We start from the raw sequence: 22867 nt of genomic DNA on the forward strand, positions 1-22867 counted from the left end.
GACAGGGAGGTAAAGCTGCGTGTCATGGCCATTTGTATCAAAGTGGACCTTGTATATCCTTACGTAGTGAGGCAGCATGTGGAGGATGAAGACGATGATTGAAGTAGAAGCTCTGATGTGCATCAGAGGCTATAGTTTAGGCATGGCAAGAGAAATCATTGGTGAAGATGTGCTGACAGGTGGGACTGAAGCCATGAGCGAGCAGTGACTGGCTGAGGAGAAACTTTGTTGCTAGCAACAGCGAAGCCAAGAAGGATAAGTAGATGGTGTACCATGGTTGTAGTTGCACAGGATGCCGTTTGTGACTTTGAACAAGTTCATCTTGGTATTGGGCAGAAGTTGGTTTCGAAGGTCTTGTAAAATGAGTTTTGGTGAAGGTTGGAAGCATAGCTGTGAGAGAAGAACACATTCCAGCACTTTGTCGATAAAGGGGAGGTAGAGCAGTCGGGCCCTGAGGCTGGAGCTTTTGAGGTGTGGGGTGATAATGGTGGTTTTGAAGGAGTTCGGGACAGTTTGATGTTGGGGAGCTGAGGAAGTGAAGTGGGAGCTGGAACAGCAGGGATTGAAGGAACCGGTAATGGACTTGATGAGAAAACGCTGAGTGTGGTGGAGAGGGGGTTTTGGCCCAGCGAAGGAGAGGGCGTGTGGTTGGCAACCGTTGGGAGGGATTGGCAGAGGTGGTGTGCAGCTGGCCTCACTTGTTAACTTCCCTACTGCTGCCCCAGTTAACTCAGCACAGCTTGGGAATTGGACATGGCACCTTCCTGGTGTGCATGTGGCAGTCTATTCACCACCTGAACTGTTGGGTAAGCTTTGTGTTTTGTAATGCGTATTTGTTGACGGGTAAACTCGATTTCAGCATTTCTGCTTTCCAAATGTCTGTTTTATTTGTTAGAGTCTAGGGGAAACTAAAAACATGATCTGGTCATTATCAGATTGCTGTTTGTGGGAGCTTGCTGTGTGCAAATTGGCTGCCGCGTTCACTACATTACAACAGTGACTACACTTCAAAATGTACTTCATTGGCTGTAAAGTGTTTTGGGACATCCGATGGTCGTGAAAGGCGCTATATAAATGCAAGTCTTTCTTTATTTGAGAGTACACTGAGATGTGTCGGGACATGATATTAACTGTGCACCATGTTTGACCATACTGTACACAGAAACTCATTATTGTACATTTAGAATGTGGAGCACTATATGATATTCAAAGCTTGCCTGTAGATAATGGTCATGCTGGTAACTTGCTTAATGCTTTACACCTCCTTTAAGCAGAAATTCCCCTCTGCCCATTACACAGCTAACTTCAAACTTGGATAACAAACTGTGACCCAATTTCCTGGCTTATGACACATCAGCGGTGACACACTCGCTAACATCAATTCAAACTGACACTTGGACAAACCTATCATTCAATAAATGACACACAATTTTTCTGGAATAAAGTCATCAAATGCACACATTACATAAAATATTTACACGTTATATCTAATACAAACCCCTTTCCGTCCTTCTCTTCCCCCTTTCCGTCCTTCTCTTCCCCCTTTCCGTCCTTCTCTTCCCCCTTTCCGTCCTTCTCTTCCCCCTTTCCGTCCTTCTCTTCCCCCTTTCCGTCCTTCTCTTCCCCCTTTCCGTCCTTCTCTTCCCCCTTTCCGTCCTTCTCTTCCCCCTTTCCGTCCTTCTCTTCCCCCTTTCCGTCCTTCTCTTCCCCCTTTCCGTCCTTCTCTTCCCCCTTTCCGTCCTTCTCTTCCCCCTTTCCGTCCTTCTCTTCCCCCTTTCCGTCCTTCTCTTCCCCCTTTCCGTCCTTCTCTTCCCCCTTTCCGTCCTTCTCTTCCCCCTTTCCGTCCTTCTCTTCCCCCTTTCCGTCCTTCTCTTCCCCCTTTCCGTCCTTCTCTTCCCCCTTTCCGTCCTTCTCTTCCCCCTTTCCGTCCTTCTCTTCCCCCTTTCCGTCCTTCTCTTCCCCCTTTCCGTCCTTCTCTTCCCCCTTTCCGTCCTTCTCTTCCCCCTTTCCGTCCTTCTCTTCCCCCTTTCCGTCCTTCTCTTCCCCCTTTCCGTCCTTCTCTTCCCCCTTTCCGTCCTTCTCTTCCCCCTTTCCGTCCTTCTCTTCCCCCTTTCCGTCCTTCTCTTCCCCCTTTCCGTCCTTCTCTTCCCCCTTTCCGTCCTTCTCTTCCCCCTTTCCGTCCTTCTCTTCCCCCTTTCCGTCCTTCTCTTCCCCCTTTCCGTCCTTCTCTTCCCCCTTTCCGTCCTTCTCTTCCCCCTTTCCGTCCTTCTCTTCCCCCTTTCCGTCCTTCTCTTCCCCCTTTCCGTCCTTCTCTTCCCCCTTTCCGTCCTTCTCTTCCCCCTTTCCGTCCTTCTCTTCCCCCTTTCCGTCCTTCTCTTCCCCCTTTCCGTCCTTCTCTTCCCCCTTTCCGTCCTTCTCTTCCCCCTTTCCGTCCTTCTCTTCCCCCTTTCCGTCCTTCTCTTCCCCCTTTCCGTCCTTCTCTTCCCCCTTTCCGTCCTTCTCTTCCCCCTTTCCGTCCTTCTCTTCCCCCTTTCCGTCCTTCTCTTCCCCCTTTCCGTCCTTCTCTTCCCCCTTTCCGTCCTTCTCTTCCCCCTTTCCGTCCTTCTCTTCCCCCTTTCCGTCCTTCTCTTCCCCCTTTCCGTCCTTCTCTTCCCCCTTTCCGTCCTTCTCTTCCCCCTTTCCGTCCTTCTCTTCCCCCTTTCCGTCCTTCTCTTCCCCCTTTCCGTCCTTCTCTTCCCCCTTTCCGTCCTTCTCTTCCCCCTTTCCGTCCTTCTCTTCCCCCTTTCCGTCCTTCTCTTCCCCCTTTCCGTCCTTCTCTTCCCCCTTTCCGTCCTTCTCTTCCCCCTTTCCGTCCTTCTCTTCCCCCTTTCCGTCCTTCTCTTCCCCCTTTCCGTCCTTCTCTTCCCCCTTTCCGTCCTTCTCTTCCCCCTTTCCGTCCTTCTCTTCCCCCTTTCCGTCCTTCTCTTCCCCCTTTCCGTCCTTCTCTTCCCCCTTTCCGTCCTTCTCTTCCCCCTTTCCGTCCTTCTCTTCCCCCTTTCCGTCCTTCTCTTCCCCCTTTCCGTCCTTCTCTTCCCCCTTTCCGTCCTTCTCTTCCCCCTTTCCGTCCTTCTCTTCCCCCTTTCCGTCCTTCTCTTCCCCCTTTCCGTCCTTCTCTTCCCCCTTTCCGTCCTTCTCTTCCCCCTTTCCGTCCTTCTCTTCCCCCTTTCCGTCCTTCTCTTCCCCCTTTCCGTCCTTCTCTTCCCCCTTTCCGTCCTTCTCTTCCCCCTTTCCGTCCTTCTCTTCCCCTTTCCGTCCTTCTCTTCCCCCTTTCCGTCCTTCTCTTCCCCCTTTCCGTCCTTCTCTTCCCCCTTTCCGGCCTTCTCTTCCCCCTTTCCGGCCTTCTCTTCCCCCTTTCCGGCCTTCTCTTCCCCCTTTCCGGCCTTCTCTTCCCCCTTTCCGGCCTTCTCTTCCCCCTTTCCGGCCTTCTCTTCCCCCTTTCCGGCCTTCTCTTCCCCCTTTCCGGCCTTCTCTTCCCCCTTTCCGGCCTTCTCTTCCCCCTTTCCGGCCTTCTCTTCCCCCTTTCCGGCCTTCTCTTCCCCCTTTCCGGCCTTCTCTTCCCCCTTTCCGGCCTTCTCTTCCCCCTTTCCGGCCTTCTCTTCCCCCTTTCCGGCCTTCTCTTCCCCCTTTCCGGCCTTCTCTTCCCCCTTTCCGGCCTTCTCTTCCCCCTTTCCGGCCTTCTCTTCCCCCTTTCCGGCCTTCTCTTCCCCCTTTCCGGCCTTCTCTTCCCCCTTTCCGGCCTTCTCTTCCCCCTTTCCGGCCTTCTCTTCCCCCTTTCCGGCCTTCTCTTCCCCCTTTCCGGCCTTCTCTTCCCCCTTTCCGGCCTTCTCTTCCCCCTTTCCGGCCTTCTCTTCCCCCTTTCCGGCCTTCTCTTCCCCCTTTCCGGCCTTCTCTTCCCCCTTTCCGGCCTTCTCTTCCCCCTTTCCGGCCTTCTCTTCCCCCTTTCCGGCCTTCTCTTCCCCCTTTCCGGCCTTCTCTTCCCCCTTTCCGGCCTTCTCTTCCCCCTTTCCGGCCTTCTCTTCCCCCTTTCCGGCCTTCTCTTCCCCCTTTCCGGCCTTCTCTTCCCCCTTTCCGGCCTTCTCTTCCCCCTTTCCGGCCTTCTCTTCCCCCTTTCCGGCCTTCTCTTCCCCCTTTCCGGCCTTCTCTTCCCCCTTTCCGGCCTTCTCTTCCCCCTTTCCGGCCTTCTCTTCCCCCTTTCCGGCCTTCTCTTCCCCCTTTCCGGCCTTCTCTTCCCCCTTTCCGGCCTTCTCTTCCCCCTTTCCGGCCTTCTCTTCCCCCTTTCCGGCCTTCTCTTCCCCCTTTCCGGCCTTCTCTTCCCCCTTTCCGGCCTTCTCTTCCCCCTTTCCGGCCTTCTCTTCCCCCTTTCCGGCCTTCTCTTCCCCCTTTCCGGCCTTCTCTTCCCCCTTTCCGTCCTTCTCTTCCCCCTTTCCGTCCTTCTCTTCACCCCCCTTTCCGTCCTTCTCTTCACCCCCCCTTTCCGTCCTTCTCTTCCCCCCCCCTTTCCGTCCTTCTCTTCCCCCCCCTTTCCGTCCTTCTCTTCCCCCCCCTTTCCGTCCTTCTCTTCCCCCCCCTTTCCGTCCTTCTCTTCCCCCCCCTTTCCGTCCTTCTCTTCCCCCCCCTTTCCGTCCTTCTCTTCCCCCCCTTTCCGTCCTTCTCTTCCCCCCCTTTCCGTCCTTCTCTTCCCCCCCCTTTCCGTCCTTCTCTTCCCCCCCCTTTCCGTCCTTCTCTTCCCCCCCCTTTCCGTCCTTCTCTTCCCCCCCCTTTCCGTCCTTCTCTTCCCCCCCTTTCCGTCCTTCTCTTCCCCCCCTTTCCGTCCTTCTCTTCCCCCCCTTTCCGTCCTTCTCTTCCCCCCCTTTCCGTCCTTCTCTTCCCCCCCTTTCCGTCCTTCTCTTCCCCCCCTTTCCGTCCTTCTCTTCCCCCCCTTTCCGTCCTTCTCTTCCCCCCCCTTTCCGTCCTTCTCTTCCCCCCCCCTTTCCGTCCTTCTCTTCCCCCCCTTTCCGTCCTTCTCTTCCCCCCCCTTTCCGTCCTTCTCTTCCCCCCCCTTTCCGTCCTTCTCTTCCCCCCCTTTCCGTCCTTCTCTTCCCCCCCTTTCCGTCCTTCTCTTCCCCCCTTTCCGTCCTTCTCTTCCCCCCTTTCCGTCCTTCTCTTCCCCCCCTTTCCGTCCTTCTCTTCCCCCCCCTTTCCGTCCTTCTCTTCCCCCCCTTTCCGTCCTTCTCTTCCCCCCCTTTCCGTCCTTCTCTTCCCCCCCTTTCCGTCCTTCTCTTCCCCCCCTTTCCGTCCTTCTCTTCCCCCCCTTTCCGTCCTTCTCTTCCCCCCCTTTCCGTCCTTCTCTTCCCCCCCTTTCCGTCCTTCTCTTCCCCCCCTTTCCGTCCTTCTCTTCCCCCCCTTTCCGTCCTTCTCTTCCCCCCCTTTCCGTCCTTCTCTTCCCCCCCTTTCCGTCCTTCTCTTCCCCCCCTTTCCGTCCTTCTCTTCCCCCCCCCCCTTTCCGTCCTTCTCTTCCCCCCCCCCTTTCCGTCCTTCTCTTCCCCCCCTTTCCGTCCTTCTCTTCCCCCCCTTTCCGTCCTTCTCTTCCCCCCCCTTTCCGTCCTTCTCTTCCCCCCCCTTTCCGTCCTTCTCTTCCCCCCCCTTTCCGTCCTTCTCTTTCCCCCCCCTTTCCGTCCTTCTCTTCCCCCCCCCTTTCCGTCCTTCTCTTCCCCCCCCTTTCCGTCCTTCTCTTTCCCCCCCCCTTTCCGTCCTTCTCTTCCCCCTTTCTGTCCTTCTAGAATAGATAGGCATTTCTGCGGCTGCAAACGAGACTCCAGGATGGTATGTTGTCTCCCTGGTGCAAGGGTCAAGGATGTCTCAGAACGGCTGCAGAACATTTTGGAAGGGGAGGGTGAACAGCCAGTTGTCGTGGTGCATATAGGTACCAACAATATAGGTAAAAAACGGGATGTGGTCCTAAAAGCTGAATATAGGGAGTTAGGAGGTAAATTAGAAAATAGGACCTGAAAGGTAGTAATCTCAGGATTGCTACCAGTGCCACGTGCTAGTCAGAGTAGAAATAGAAGAATATTTCAGATGAATACGTGGCTAGAGGAATGGTGCCAGGGGGAGGGATTCAAATTCCTGGGACGTTGGAACCGGTGCAAACCGGACAGTTTGCACCTGGGCAGGACCAGGACCGATGTCCTAGGGGGAGTGTTTGCTAGTGCTCTGGGGGAGGGTTTAAACTAAAATGGCAGGGGGTTGGGAACCTGAGCAGGGAGACAGAGGAAAGGGAAACAAGGATAGAAGCAAAAGAAAGGAAGGAGAAAAGCAAAGGTGGCAGTCAGAGAAATCAAGGGTTTAAATCAAACATGGCCACAGTAAATAATAATTCTAAAAGGTGTAAGAGTGTTAAAAAAAAACAAGCCTGAAGGCCTTGTGTCTTAATGCGAGGAGCATTCATAATAAGGTGGATGAATTAGCTGCGCAAATAGAGGTAAACGGATATATGATTGGGATTACGGAAACATGGCTCCAGGGTGACCAAGGCTGGGAACTCAACATCCGGGGTATTCAATATTCAGGAAAGATAGGCAAAAAGGAAAAGGAGGTGGGGTAGCATTGCTGGCTAAAGAGGGGATTAACACAATTGAAAGGAAGGATATTAGCTCTGATGATGTGGAATCTGTATGGGTAGAACTGAGAAATACCATGGGGCAGAAAACTTTAGTGGGAGTGGTATACAGACCTCCAAACAGTAATGCGGAGGTTGGGGATGGCATTAAACCGGAATTTAGAGATGCGTGCAATAAGGGCACAGCAGTTATCATGGGTGACTTTAATCTACATATAGATTGGGCTAACCAAATTAGTAACAATACTGTGGAGGAGGAATTCCTGGAGTGTATACGAGATGGTTTCCTGGACCAATATGTCAAGGAACCAACTAGAGAGCAGGCCATCTTAGACTGGGTATTATCTAATGAGAGGATTAATTAGCAATCTTGTGCGAGGCCCCTTGGGTCAGAGCGATCATAATATGATAGAATTCTTCATTAAGATGGAGAGTGAAGTAGTTGACTCAGAGACTAGGGTCCTGAATTTAAATAAAGGAAACTATGATGGTATGAGGCGCGAGTTGGGTAGGATTGATTGGGGAGTGTTACTCAAAGGGTTGACGGTGGATAGGCAATGGCAAACATTCAAAGATCGCATGGATGAACTACAGAATTTGTTCATCCCTGTTTGGCATAAAAATAAAACAAAAAAGGTGACTCGACCATGGCTAACAAGGGAAGTTAGGGATAGCATAAGATCCAAGGAGAAGACATAAATTGGCCAGAAAAAGCAGTAAACCTGAGGATTGGGAGCAGTTTAGGATTCAGCAAAGGAGGACAAAGTGATTAATTAAGAGTGGGAAAATAGTGTATGAGAGTAAGCTTGCAGGGAACATAAAAACTGACTAAAAGCTTTTATAGATATGTGAAGAGAAAAAGATTGGTGAAGTCAAGCGTAGGTCCCTTGCAGTCAGTATCAGGGGAATTTATAATGGGGAACAAAGAAATGGCAGACCAATTAAATACATACTTTGGTTCTGTCTTCACAAAGGAGGACACAAATAACCTCCCAGAGATGTCGGGGAACATAGGGTCTAATGAGAGCGAGGAACTGAAAGAAATCAGTATCTGTAGGGAAATGGTGTTAGGGAAATTGATGGGATTGAAGGCTGATAAATCCCCAGGGCCTGATAATCTACATCCTAGGGTACTTAAGGAAGTGGCCCTAGAAATAGTAGATGCATTGCTGGTCATCTTCCAAAATTCGATAGACTCTGGAACAGATCCCAATGGATTGGAGGGTAGCTAATGTTATCCCACTATTCAAAAAAGGTGGTAGAGAGAAAACGGGGAATTATAGACCGGTCAGCCTGACATCGGTAGTGGGGGAAATGCTAGAGTCCATTATAAAAGATGTAATAGCAGAGCACTTGGAAAACAGTGACAGGATCGGACAAAGTCAACATGGATTTACAAAAGGTAAATCGTGCTTGACTAATCTACTGGAATTTTTTGAGGATGTAACTGGTAGAATAGATAAGGGAGAACCAGTGGATGTGGTGTATTTGGACTTTCAGAAGGCTTTCGATAAGGTCCTGCATAAGAGATTAGCGTGTAAAGTTAAGGCACATGGGATTGGGGGCAAGGTATTGACTTGGATAGAGAACTGGTTGGCGGACAGAAAGCAGAGAGTAAGAATTAACGGGTCTTTTTCCGAGTGGCAGGCAGTGACTAGTGGGGTACCGCAGGGATCGGTCCTAGGACCCAGCTATTCACAATATATATAAATGATCTAGACGAGGGAACTAGATGTAATATCTCCAAGTTTGCAGATGACACAAAGCTGGGTGGGCATGTGTGCTGTGAGGAGGATGCCGAGAAACTCCAGTATGATTTGGACAGGTTGGATGATTGGGCAGAAGCATGGCAGATGCAATATAACGTGGATAAATGCGAGGTTATCCACTTCGGTGGCAAAAAAAGGAAGGTAGAGTATTATCTGAACGGCAATAGATTGGGAGAAGGGGAAGTGCAACGAGACCTGGGTGTCCTTGTGCACCAGTCGCTGAAGGTAAGCATGCAGGTGCAGCAGGCGGTGAAGAAGGCAAATGGTATGTTGGCCTTCATAGCAAGAGGGTTCGAGTACAGGAACAAGGATGTCTTGCTGCAGTTGTACAGGGCCTTGGTGAGACCACACCTTGAGTATTGTGTGCAGTTTTGGTCACCTTATCTGAGGAAGGATGTTCTTGCCATGGAGGGAGTGCAGCGAAGATTCACCAGACTGATGCCTGGGATGGCAGGAATGACGTATGAGGAGAGATTGGGTCGATTGGGCTTATACTCGCTGGAGTTTAGAAGAATGAGAGGGGATCTCATTGAAACTTATAAAATTCTAACAGGACTAGACAGACTAGATGCAGGAAGGATGTTCCCGATGGCGGGGGAGTCCAGAACCAGGGGTCACAGTCTAAGGATAAGGGGTAAGCCATTTAGGACTGAAATGAGGAGGAATTTCTTCACCCAGGGAGTGGTGAACCTGTGGAATTCTCTGCCACAGAGGGCGGTGGAGGCCAGTTCATTAAATATATTCAAGAAGGAGTTGGATATGTTTCTTGAGGCTGAAGGGATCAAGGGATATGGGGAAAAGGCAGGGACAGGGTACTGAATTTGGATGATCAGCCATGATCGCATTGAATGGCGGAGCAGGCTCGAGGGGCTGAATGGCCTACTCCTCCTATCTTCTATGTTTCTTCTCTTCCCCTCTTCCTCTTCTTCTCTTCCCCTCTTCCTCTCCTTCTCTTCCCCTCTTCCTCTCCTTCTCTTCCTCTCCTTCTCTTCCCCTCTCTCTCCTTCTCTTCCCCTCTTCCTCTCCTTCTCTTCCCCTCTCTATCCTTCTCTTCCCCTCTTCCTCGCCTTCTCTTCCCCCTTTCCGTCCTTGGCTTTCCCACCTTTTTCCTCCTAAATTAGGGACCACAATAAAGAATATTATTTTTGAACTGCAAGAGATGAGGCACATTGCACTGTGAAGGTTGTCCCTTTTTGGTTTCCGTTGATGTTGCTGGGCAGAATTAGAGTTTTCCCCAGTGAGCGTGGAAAGATGCTTGAGATCCGAGTAGTCTGGAACAGCGGTGTGACACAGCTTCCCTGCAGAGCCAGATCCTCCTCTGTGCTTGTACTGTTAGTGGAAAGAGCATTCCCAGAAGAAGCGGTTAAGTTAAAATGCACATCACTCCCGATCAGTCTAATGCAGCTGGCTGCCTGCTTCAAGACTGCAATTAGCCAGTGATTGCGTATTCTACCTGCCCACTGAGCACTCACTCACTTCCATTATTGCTTATTTAATGCCAGAACTTAAAAAAGCTGTTAGCAATCACTAAAGGATCTAAAGTTGGGATGGTAAACTTTATTCCTGTGCAATTTTCACCCAATACTTGCTTCAGCTGCTGCAGAAGCAATTGCTGGGATTGGGAGTGTAATATTTCTGTATATCACGCCCTCACTTGTAGTGTGGTGATAATAAATGTACTTGTCTTGTCTGGACACTTAATTCTAATTGTAGCGCTGGTGTTCACTGTTCTCCCAGGTGTAGACATTGGGGAACTGCTGCATCCGTTCATTACTGCAGTCACTCCACAGACATGGGCCTCCCTATGTTGGCGGGATAAATTGTATTCCTCCTATTTGCCGTGTATTTCCTTTTTTATATTGTAACTGACACCACCAAGTACAGATTCTTGGGTCATTCATCACATCTGCTGTCTGTGGGACCTTGCTTTGCACAAGATTGGCTGTCATATTTGCCTACACAATTCATCGGCTGAGATGCTTTATATATCCTAAAGACACGCTCAAGGGGTATATAAATACAAGCTCATTCTTAAAATGGTTGCAAAAACATTATGCTCATATTTACCTTACGGTAAAGGTTGTAGTATTGAGTATGGACAATCAGCTATTTGGGAAGGAGAATGAGTTAAACCCAGGCTACACAAGGTCAGCTTGTAGGAACTGCCTTGATCACTGAGATCATTACAAGCAGAGTTACCTGCCCACTGGCTCAGTGAAGGAGTAGCAACGCTAGACATGGAAATGTAGCCTTTCTTTAAGGCAAATGTTGATAATTAAAGCGATATTGGTGCTGACATTGAGATGAGAACAGTTTGTATTTGCTCAAAGCAGGGAGGGATTTGCTTTCTGGAGTTGGATATATTTCCTGCATCAAACATGCATGCTAAGAAGCTGTCATCACCACAGCCTCGCCTGATAAAGGAGTCTGCTTCTTTGGGTGTAAATGGCGTTGACCTTTTTCTGACATAGCTATGATCCATCTTATTTACATCAGTATATAAATATTGAGTAAAAGTTATGCGGATGTTGGAGAAAGGGTTACTGGCCTCACTTTAGGAGCTGGCCTTGTGTGTTTCTATTTTTAGGCTAGGGTCTGCTGGTTTTAAACGGTCCCTGAATTTTTTTCATCGATTCACTGTTAAATTAGCCTGGTAATTGAAGCAAGTTAAGTCTGCTCCCTCACAACGCTGCTAACTGAACTGACTTTGAGTTCTTTTGTAATTGCATATTAGAATTCGAAACAAAGCTGTTCATTCCACCATTTATAACCGTGGATCTTTTTGTAAAAGCTCTTCTCTCGGTTGGCCACAGCAGAGTTTTTTCTTTCTGATCCATTTTTCACTGCTGCGTTGAAGCCCAATCATGGCTGAACTGCAGATTCACCTAAAGGAAGAAAGAACTTGCATCTATTCATATTCCCAGCAGTCTCCAGAAGTGCTTCACAAAATGGTTCATAGCAAGGCCCCACAAACAGTAATGAGATAAATGACCAGATAACTTTTTTTTGTAATGTTATTTGAAGGATAGATATTGGCCAGAATATAAGACGTAGGAGCAGGAGTAGGCCACCTGCTCCGCCATTCAATAAGATCATGGCTGATCTGATCTTGGCCTCAACTCCACTTCCCTGCCCGCTCCCCATAACCCTCGACTCCCTTATCGTTCAAAAATCTGTCTATCTCCACCTTAATATATTCACTGACTCCGCCTCCACAACTCTCTGGGGTAGAGAATTCCAAAGATTCACAACCCTCTGAGAGAAGAAATTCCTCCTCATCTCCGTTTTAAATGGGCGACCCCTTATCCTGAAACTGTGCCCCCTAGTTCTAGATTCCCCCACGAGGGGAAACATCCGCTCTGCATCTACCCTGTCAAGCCACCTCAGAATCTTATATGTTTCAATAAGATCCCCTCTCATTCTTCTAAACTCCAATGAGTATAGACCCAACCTTTCCTCATAAGAAAACCCCTTCATCTCCAGAATTAACCTTGTGAATCTTCTCTGAACTGCCTCCAATGCAAGTATATCCTTCCTTAAATAAGGAGACCAAAACTGTACGCAGTACTCCAGGTGTGGTCTCACCAACGCCCTGTACAGTTGTAACAGGACTTCCCTACTTTTATACTCCATTCCCTTTGCAATAAAGGCCAAGATTCCATTTGCCTTCCTAATTATTTGCTGTACCTGCATGCTAACTTTTTGTGATTCATGTATAAGAACTCCCAGATCTCCCTCTACCTCAGCATTTTGTAATCTCTCCCCATTTAAATAATTTGCTTTTTTATTTTTCCTACCAAAGTGGATAACCTTGCATTTTCCCCACATTATACTCCATCTGCCAGATTTTTGCCCACTCACTGAGCCTATCTATATCCCTTTGGAGATTCTTTGCATCCTCCACACAACTTGCTTTCCCACCTATCTTTGTATCATCAGCAAATTTGGCTACAATACACTCAGTCCCTTCATCCAAGTCATTAATGTAGATTGTAAATAGTTGAGGCCCCAGCACTGATCCCTGCGGCACCCCACTAGTTACAGTTTGCCAACCTGAAAATAACCCATTTATCCTGACTCTGTTTTCTGTTAGTTAGCCAATCCTCTATCCATGCTAATATATTACCCCCAACCCCATGAGCTCTTATCTTGTGCAGTAACCTTTTATGTGGCACCTTATCAAATGCCTTCTGGAAATCCAAATACACCACATCTACAGGTTCCCCTTTATCCACCCTGCTCGTTACATCCTCAAAGAATTCCAGCAAATTTGTCAAACATGATTTCTCTTTCATAAAACCATGCTGACTATGCTTGACTATATTATGATTTTCTAAATGTCCTGCTACCACTTCCTTAATGATGGAGTCCAGCATTTTCCCAATTACAGATGTTAGGCTAACTGGTCGATAGTTGCCTGCTTTCTGTCTCCCTCCTTTCTTAAATAGGGGCGTTACATGTGCGGTTTTCCAGTCCGCTGGGACCTCTCCAGAGTCCAGGGAATTTTGGTGGATTACAACCAATGCAGCCACTATCTCTGCAGCCACCTCTTAAGACCCTGGGATGCAGGCCATCGGGTCCAGGGGACTTGTCCACCTTTAGCCCCATTAATTTGCCTAGTACTTTCTCTCTAGTGATAGTGATTGTTTTAAGTACCCTCCCCACCACAATAGCCCCTTGATTATCCATTATTGGGATGCTTTTATTGTCTTCTACCGTGAAGACCGATACAAAATATTTGTTCAAAGTCTCCGCCATTTCCGTTTCCCATTATTAATTCCCCAGACTCATAATCTAGGGGACCAAAGTTTACTTTAGCTACTCTCTTCCTTTTTATATACCTGTAGAAGCTCTTGCTGTCTTTTTTTATTCCTTGCTAGTTTACTCTCATGTGCTATCTTCTCTTTTTAGTTGTCCTTTGCTGGTTTTTAAAATTTCCCAATCCTCTGGCCTTCCACTATTCTTCGCAACATGTATGCTTTTGTTTTCAATTTGATACCATCCTTTACTTCCTTAGTTAACCACGGATGGTTCATCCTTCTCTTAGAGTCTTTCTTTCTCACTGGAATATATCTTTGCTGAGAGTTATGAAATATCTCCTTAAATGTTTGCCACTGCTTTTCTACAGTCTTACCCTGTAATATATTTTCCCAGTCCACTTTAACCAAGTCTGCCTTCATACCTTTGTAATTACCTTTGTTTAAGTTGAGGACACTAGTTTGAGACCTAGCTTTCTCACCCTCAAACTGAATTTGAAATTCTACCATGCTATGATCACTCTTCCCAAGAGGATCCTTCACTTCGAGATCATTAATTAATCCAGCCTCGTTACACATTACTAGATCTAAAATAGTCTTCTCCCTGGTTGGTTCCACAACATATTGTTCCAAGAAACCATCTCGTATACACTCTAAGAACTCTTCCTCAAGTCTACCTTTGCCAATTTGCTTTGTCCAATCAATATGAAGATTAAAATCTCCCATGATTATAGCCGTACCTTATAAGCCTCTATTATTTCTTGATTTATACTCTGTCCTACAGTGTGGCTACTGTTTGGGGGCCTGTAGACCACTCCCACCAGTGACTTCTTACCCCTATTATTTCTTCTCTCCACCCAAACTGATTCTATGTCTTGATCTTCTGAGCCAACTCCAGGAGAACAACCCTGCTTTTCTTTGAATAATGTCATGGGATTTTTTACATCCACCTGCGAAGGCAGATGGGGCCTCAGTCTAATATCTTTACTCAAAAGACGGCACTTCCACCCGTGCAGCACTCCCTCAGTACTGCACGAGAGCATCAGCCTAGATTATATGCTCAAGTCCCTGGAGTGGAGCTCAAACCTGCGACCTTCTGAGTCGGGCGAGAAAGCCATCACTGAGCCAAAGCTGACAATCCTAAACCTAGAAGCTAAAGAAATCTACCTGATACCAACTGAGCTTTTTCTCAGCCCTTTCCTTGTGCTCACAACAAAATGCAATTTTCCATGGGCAGACCCGTGCCTCCTACAGCCCGAAGCTTACACTCTTGCCCACACCGTGAATGGAATAGTGTGCCACAGAATTAATGATCATCCTTTAACCGCAATATTCCCACACAAGCTGGCCACGAAGCACTGCTGTCCACTCTGAAAGGCACAAAGCACCACTCTGTCAGAGTGGACCATTCAGGCTAAAACTATCAGACTAATTTATTTACAAGATTTATAATTACACAAAAAAGAATATAATCAATTTGCACAATACTTTAAACTGTATTTGAAGTTCTTTTTAGAATCTCAACAGATTTTAATGACGGTGATGTAATCCATCTGTCTTCTTCGATATGGTCAAAACTAAAAGTGTGAATGAAAGGCTTGTATTTATAGAGTGCCTTAATTTCTGAAAGATCTCAGTGCTTCACAGAGCCATTTTACAAGTACAGTAGTAAGATTCCACACCTATCAATGAGGTGAATGATTACTTGGTCTATTTTTGGTATTGGTTGAGAGAGGAACGCACACTAGGAAATCCCTGCTGGTCCTCGAATAGTACCATGGCCTCTTTAATATCCACTTGAGAAGGAGCTGGTTTAATGTGTCGCCGGAAGGCACTCATTCAGTACTTCAATGGAGTGCTTCGATTGCCTCCCAAGTCCTGGAGTTGGCGTTTGAATCTGCAACCTCCTGACTCCAAGACAGGAGTGCCACCGACTGAGCCATGCTGACACGGAACTGATATCCAGACGAGTTAACATGTCGATATTTAATTTAGGTGTATGGTCATATATCAAAGAACAAAATGTCACTACTATTTGTTAGCTGTGTAACATTCAGTGGCATGCCCAGTATCAAATGGGAGGGACTATTTTCATTTTCTATGCGTGACATTGTTTTATTGGGGTAAAGGGCACTGACTCGAGTTGAGGTGAAGCACTCGATGAAATTAAAAATCTTCAGTCAGGTGTGATTTTGACATTGGATGAAATGAGTTTTGAAAGGGCTGTTCCAGGTGAAGCCCTGTACCGAGATTATTATTAGCATCAGTTTGGCCTAAAGCTTTTTGAGCTAAAGGTATTCTATTAGTAGCTATGTTCATTCTTTAGCAACTTTAGAAATCCTGTCTTTTTTAAATATAATTGTACTAAAGCATGATCGGGTGGGCTCGTTTGAGTGACGGGAAGAATATTTTGGTTTAAAGTGAGTGCTAATGCCATCAAAGGGACTGGCTAGGAGAAGCTACTGAACTGTGAGTAAGAGATGGTGATTAACCCACGAGTGCTTCAGTGCTCATGTTTTAACCATGTTTCCGGGTCCATTTTCCTCACCCTCAGCCTATCGGATCTAATAACTGCTTCAAGCCATTGTCCCCATATGGAATCATGCAGCACAGAAGGAGGCCACCGTGCCTGTGCCATCTCTTTGAAATTGCTCTCCAATGAGTCCCACTCCCCTGCTCTTTCCCCAGAGCCGTGCAAATTTCTCCCCTTCAAGTATTGATCCAATTCCCTTTTTAAAATTCCAACACCCATTCAGCCAGTTCATTCCAGATATATGCATCGCTGTTTAAATAAAAGGATATTCATTATTTCTTGTGAGCATTTTGGTTTCTCGGAGGGATACTGATGGTGGAACTGCAGCTTCATTTAAGCATAGAAGATAGGAGCAGGAGTAGGCCATTCGGCCCCTCGAGCCTGCTCCGCCATTCAATGAGATCATGGCTGATCATCCAAATTCAGTACCCTGTCCCTGCTTTCTCCCGATATACCTTGATCCCTTTAGCTTTAAGAAATATATCTAACTCCTTCTTGAATATATTTAATGAGTTGCCCTCTACTGCCTTCTGTGGTAGAGAATTCCACAGGTTCACCACTCTGGGTGAAGAAATTCCTCCTCATCTCAGTCCTAAATGGCTTTCCCCTTATCCTTAGACTGTGACCCCTGGTTCTGGACTCCCCCGCCATCGGGAACATCCTTCCTGCATCTAGTCTGTCTAGTCCTGTTAGAATTTTATAAGTTTCAATGAGATCCCCTCTCATTCTTCTAAACTCCAGTGATTATAAGCCCAATCGACCCAATCTCTCCTCATACGTCATTCCTGCCATCCCAGGCATCAGTCTGGTGAAACTTCGCTGCACTCTCTCCATGGCAAGAACATCCTTCCTCAGTTAAGGCAACCAAAACTGCATACAATACTCAAGGTGTGGTCTCACCAAGGCCCTGTACAACTGCAGCAAGACATCCTTGCTCCTGTACTCAAATCCTCTCGCTATGAAGACCAACATACCATTTGCCTTCTTAACCGCCTGCTGCACCTGCATGCTTACCTTCAGCGACTGGTGCACAAGGACACCCAGGTCTCATTGCACTTCCCCTTCTCCCAATCTATTGACGTTCAGATAAGCTGCCTTCCTGTTTTTGCCACTAAAGTGGATAACCTCGCATTTATTCACATTATACTGCATCTGCCCAATCACCCAACCTGTCCAAATCTCTGCATCCTCCTCACAGCACACGCCCACCCAGCTTTGTGTCGTCTGCAAACTTGGAGATATTACATCTAGTTCCCTCGTCTAGATCATTAATATATATTGTGAATAGTTGGGGTCCTAGCACCGATCCCTGCGGTACCCCACTAGTCACTGCCTACCACTCGGAAAAAGACCCATTTATTCCAACTCTTTGCGTCCGTCTGCCAACCAGTTCTCTATCTAAGTCAGTACCTTACCCCCAATCCCAAGTGCCTTAACTTTACACGCTAATCTCTTATGCGGGTCCTTATCAAAAGCCTTCTGAAAGTCCAAATACACCACATCCACTGGTTCTCCCTTATCTATTCTACCAGTTACATCATCAAAAAATTCCAGTAGATTAATCAAGCACGATTTACCTTTTGTAAATCCATGTTGACTTTGTCCGATCCTGTCACTGTTTTCCAAGTGCTCTGCTATTACATCTTTTATAATGGACTCTAGCATTTTCCCCACTACCGATATCAGGCTTACCGGTCTATAATTCCCCTTTTCTCTCTACCACCTTTTTTAAATAGTGGGGTTACATTAGCTACGCTCCAATCCATGGGAACTGTGCCCGAGTCTATCGAATTTTGGAAGATGACCAGCAATGCATCTACTATTTCTAGGGCCACTTCCTTAAGTACCCTAGGATGTAGATTATCAGGCCCTGGGGATTTATCGGCCTTCAATCCCATCAATTTCCCTACAAACACTGATTTCATTCAGTTCCTCCCTCTCATCAGACCCTATGTTCCCTGACATCTCTGGGAGGTTATTTGTGTCCTCCTTTGTGAAGACAGAACCAAAGTATGTATTTAATTGGTCAGCCATTTCTTTGTTCCCCGTTATAAATTCCCCTGATTCTGACTGCAAGGGACCTATGCTTGACTTCACCAATCTTTTTCTCTTCACATATCTATAGAAGATTTTACAGTCAGTTTTTATGTTCCCTGCAAGCTTACTCTCATACTCTATTTTCCCCCTCTTAATTAATCCCTTTGTCCTCCTTTGCTGAATCCTCAACTGCTCCCAATCCTCAGGTTTGCTGCTTTTTCTGGCCAATTTATATGTCCTCTCCTTGGATCTTATGCTATCCCTTGTTAGCCACGGTTGAGTCACCTTTTTTGTTTTATTTTTATGCCAAACAGGGATGAACAAATTCTGTAGTTCATCCATGCGATCTTTAAATGTTTGCCATTGCCTATCCACCGTCAACCCTTTAAGTAACGTTCCCCAGTCCATCCTAGCCAACTCGCGCCTCATACCATTGTAGTTTCCTTTATTTAAATTCAGGACCCTAGTCTCTTGAGTCAACTACTTCACTCTCCATCTTAATGAAGAATTCTACCATATTATGATCGCTCCTCCCCAAGGGACCTCGCACAACAACATTGCTAATTAATCCTTTCTCATTACATAATACCCAGTCTAAGATGGCCTGATCTCTAGTTGGTTCCTCGACATATTGGTCCAGGAAACCATCCCGTATACACTCTAGGAATTCCTCCTCCACAGTATTGTTATCAATTTGGTTAGCCCAATCTATATGTAGATTAAAGTCACCCATGATAACTGCTGTGCCCTTATTGCACGTGTCTCTGATTTCCCGTTTAATGCCATCCCCAACCTCAACATTACTGTTTGGGGGTCTGTATACAACTCCCACTAACGTTTTCTGCCCCTTGGTATTTCTCAGCTCTACCCATACAGATTCCACATCATCGGAGCTAATATCTTTCCTTACTATTGTGTTAATCTCTTTAACCACCTCCTTTTCGCCTGTCCTTCCTGAATATTGAATACCCCTGGATGTTGAATTCCCAGCCTTGGTCACCCTGGAGCCATGTCTCCGTAATCCCAATCATATCAGTGTGTGTGTAGGAAGGATTCCATTGTTATCACGGGGCTCATTTAGTGTATTTGTATCAGTATGTTATATAGGAGAAATTGCTCTTAAGTCAGTACACATCTTCCCTGCTACTGGTAATCCATCGCCTCAAACTACTTCCATCTCTCCCACCACCAGTAATCTGCTCTAGTGTTAGAAGGCTGAGATCGATAAATTGTTGGACTGATGGGGAATCAAGGGATATGGGGATCGGGCGGGAAAGTGGAATTGAGATCGATGATCAGCCATGATCTTATTGAATGGCGGAGCAGGCTCGAGGGGCTGAATGGCCGACTCCTGCTCCGCTTTCTTATGTTCTTATTTAAGCACAAAACAGAGAATCTGAGATTGTACCGCCGCACGTGTTTCACAGACAAGTGGATATATTGGGAGAACTTTGCGGTAATACTTTTTGCTGCGTTCTCGGTGAGAACACTGATCAATTATTCCAATGGTGCTAAACACCCAGTTCTCACTGATTAATTATTTTGAATCTTGATTCAGATTTTTTTTTTTAATTGCCTTTTTTAAAAAGCACTTTTAATATCTTATGAAAAGTAGAATGATTCCAGCCTGAGCTGAGGTGGCCCGTGAAGTGGAAGAAGCTGGTAATTAAATACTCAAGACTTTTCCGAGATTTATTCCACCCTGATCTTGTCCAACAGCTGAGTGCCTCAGAAGCAGAAGTTAACTTTGTTTGAAGTCCCATTCTAAAGCTCTGGGGTGCTGCCTTGGCACGGTCAGATGCCCATCTGTTTAATGAATCATCGCAAACAGCTGCTGCTCATATGACTGTGTAAAGGCAAACTGTGCGGAGCAGCTTTTGTCCAATAGCAGGACTCCTACACTCAAGGCGCAGGAGGGTTTTGTTGAGCAATAGTTCCCATCCACTGTAACCCCGGGTCATCAAAGTCTTCAGGAATCAGGGTCAACATTGAGCAATGTGCGGTGTAGAATTAGTGACACTGATATCAACAAGAGTATGTGGACTCCCCAGATACTGAGACAGGCTCATCTTGCTCGCAACGCAGCATATCAGATGTGCTTAAGTCAATAAATGTTTAAAAAAAAAAGGGAGCAAGTCGAAGAGTAGCTCAGAGAATTGTTTTTCTCTGTCTTTGGCACTCGCAGCCCTAGAAAGAGTACGGTTGTTTTCTGACACTTTACTGTTGGAACTGCAACCAGCCCAAAAAAACAGGAGCTGTCAGTAGGAATGACATTGGACTATTGTGCTAATTCTTGTAGATGATGGTTAATGTTGCTCAAAGGTAATCTAGACTATGGATGTTTACTACCTAACCATTGTAGCCATTCATCAATCATTGTGGGACAGTAATGTATCACTGACTGCAGGAAAAGATATTACACAGCTTGTGTATACTGAAAAATACAGCCCTCACAGATATAATATTTATTCACCAATTTAGAAAACTTGTTTCAGATGCAATTAATTTTAATTCTCCTTTCCCCGCCCCCCACCCCAAATCCAGCCAAGAAACCCCAGGTGCTCCTGAATTAACGGAGCTAACTGAAGGCAGCGCAGAGCTTTTTTTTGGCGTAGCTTTTACAGCAACAAAGGAGTCTGAATACGTTTGGATCGTTATCAGATACAATTTCCTCTTCTGGCTCTTGTTTTGAAAGTGCGCTCACACTGAGGAAAGAAGGAAAATGGCAGCCAGTAATGGCGTGAATCCATTTTTGCGATTTGATTGGTCAGTTTCTGTTACTTGCTAGTTCAGGGTTGGTAGCTTTGGAAAACAAATGGAGTGGTTTGATTGCTCATTGGCTCCTCATTGACACATGCCCACAATTACCTGTGGTGTACCCCGGGCACCATCATTGCCCCAGCTGCTCCTCCATTTACCTGCTGCCTGTTGGCGCTATCATCTGGAAGCACGGGGGTCAGCTTCCACATTTGTGCTGATGACATTTAGCTCCACCTCGCTGGCTCCACCGTCAACTTCATGTTGCCACTCTGTCATAAATTAATAGAATTTTACAGCACAGAAAGGAGGCCATTCGGCCCACCACACCTGTGCCAGCTCTCTCAAAGCATCAACCAAATCCCATTCCTCTACCCGTTCCCCGTACTGTTTCTAAAAATAAAAATTCTTTCAAATATTTATCCACTTCCCTTTTAAATCCTGTCATGCATTCTGCTTTTGGGAGGTCATTCTGTGCCCCATCGACCCTCTGCGTTTATAAAAAAAAAAAAAAATCAACTTGTTTGTTCATTTGGTGACGATCTTAACTTTCTACCCTTAAATTACTGACCAGTGGACATAGCTTTTTCCAATTTACCTTATGAAAACGTTTCATCATTTTGAGAACCTCTATCAGATCTCCTCTTAACCTCTTCCTGCTCTAATGAAAAGAGCCCCGGTATTACTGGTCTGTTCACGTAACTAAGCCTCAACCCTGGTATCGCCTTAGTGAATCCCTTCTGCACCCTTCTCCATGGCCTTGACATTAAGGTGGCCAAAACTGGCCACCATATTCCTACTGCAGGCTAATCAATGATTTCTAGAGGTTTAGCAGTTTAGCATTACACCATCTCGCCACTGTCAGTCTAATGAAGGGTGTACCTCTGAAGTGTCACCCTGTCTTCTCTCTACAGATGCTGACTGGCCCGCTTATTTCCAACATTTTCTGTTTTTGTTTCAGATTTTTAGCATCCAGATTTCCTTTTGATTTTAGCATTACCTCTTTGCTTTTGCACTCAACACTCCTACTTATAAAACCTAGGATCCCCTAGGTTTTCTTTACAGCCTCATCTATTGCTCTCCCGTTATTAAAGGTTGTGTATGTTAACCCTTAAATGCTCCTCTACCCATTTTGACGTTTTACCATTTATTGTACATTTCCTCCTTATTCTTCCTCTCAAATTATATCGTCTCACATTTCTCAGTATTAACATTCATTTGATATCTACTCACCCAGTCTATTAACCTGTTTGTCCTATTGAACTCGTGTACAGCCCTTTTCACAGTTAACCACAAACCCAATTTTTGTGTTTTCCCTAACTGCCTCTCCAAATACCTGAATGAGGCAGAGTCTTCTCCCGCTTAATGGAGACAAACCCAATGTCATCCTCTTCAGCTCCCAACCACACCTACGGGTTCCTGGGCTCAGTCAGAAGTGGCAAGCAAGGAGTCTGTTGGAATCGACTGCGGGCTGAGCCCAGAGGGTATGGACCCTCACCATCCTGCCTTACCCCAAGCTCAGCTTCCTCCCACACCTCCAATCAGTCATTGACACCACTTTTACCTCCAAAGCATAGCCTGCCTCCACCATACCTCATCCCACTCTGCCATCAAAGCCCGAATTCACGCCGTTATCTCCTCTAGGCTTGATTTCTCTAAAGCTCTCCTTGCTGCTTGTTCCCAGCTACACCTTGGTAAACGACAAGCTATCTGGGGTGCTGCGCCATAGTTCTCACCTTGTACTGTGGCATGTACACCCATCACACCAGTCCTTGTTGCCCCTGCGCCCCAGAGACTCGACCTTCAAGATTCTCGTCCTTACCTTCAAATCTCATTGACTTGGCGCTCCTGACATTTGTGATCTCCTCTAGCTCTGCATACCTGCACGTACCCCCCTCTGCTCTTTCGATGCTGGCTTACCCAGTCCTGCTGTCCACGACCACAGGCTGTTCCTTCAGATGACTATGTCCCTGCTCACCACACCCTCCTTGCCACCAACCACCTTCCCTTCAAAAGCTTCATGAAGTCCTTGACCATGTTTTAGCCCCTCTGAATGTCTCTACTTCTTTCTCTCCCTCCTGCCCAGTGCCCATTTGTTATCCACTGCACTCTGCGGCTCCAGTTCAGACTTTGAACTAGCCACCAGGAGCTCATAGAAAAATCAAAAAATATCACCGCTCCTTTTAAAGCTGTGAGCAAAAAGGAACTTGGGGAGTTTTTGCAGTGCTTCCTCCTTTCATAAACCAGTTTTAAAAAAAAAAAAGCTTTGATATTTGAGTACTTGGTTTAAAAGGATATATTTTGCTTCCATAAATGTTGTTATTGTTGTGAGATGGTGATTTGGATTGGTTTCATTTATATTTTCACAGCATGGAAC

This window comes from Somniosus microcephalus, chromosome 22 (assembly GCF_052327205.1).
Source record: "Somniosus microcephalus isolate GS21.2 chromosome 22, FLI_Smic_1.0, whole genome shotgun sequence".
Taxonomy (NCBI): Eukaryota; Metazoa; Chordata; class Chondrichthyes; order Squaliformes; family Somniosidae; genus Somniosus; species Somniosus microcephalus.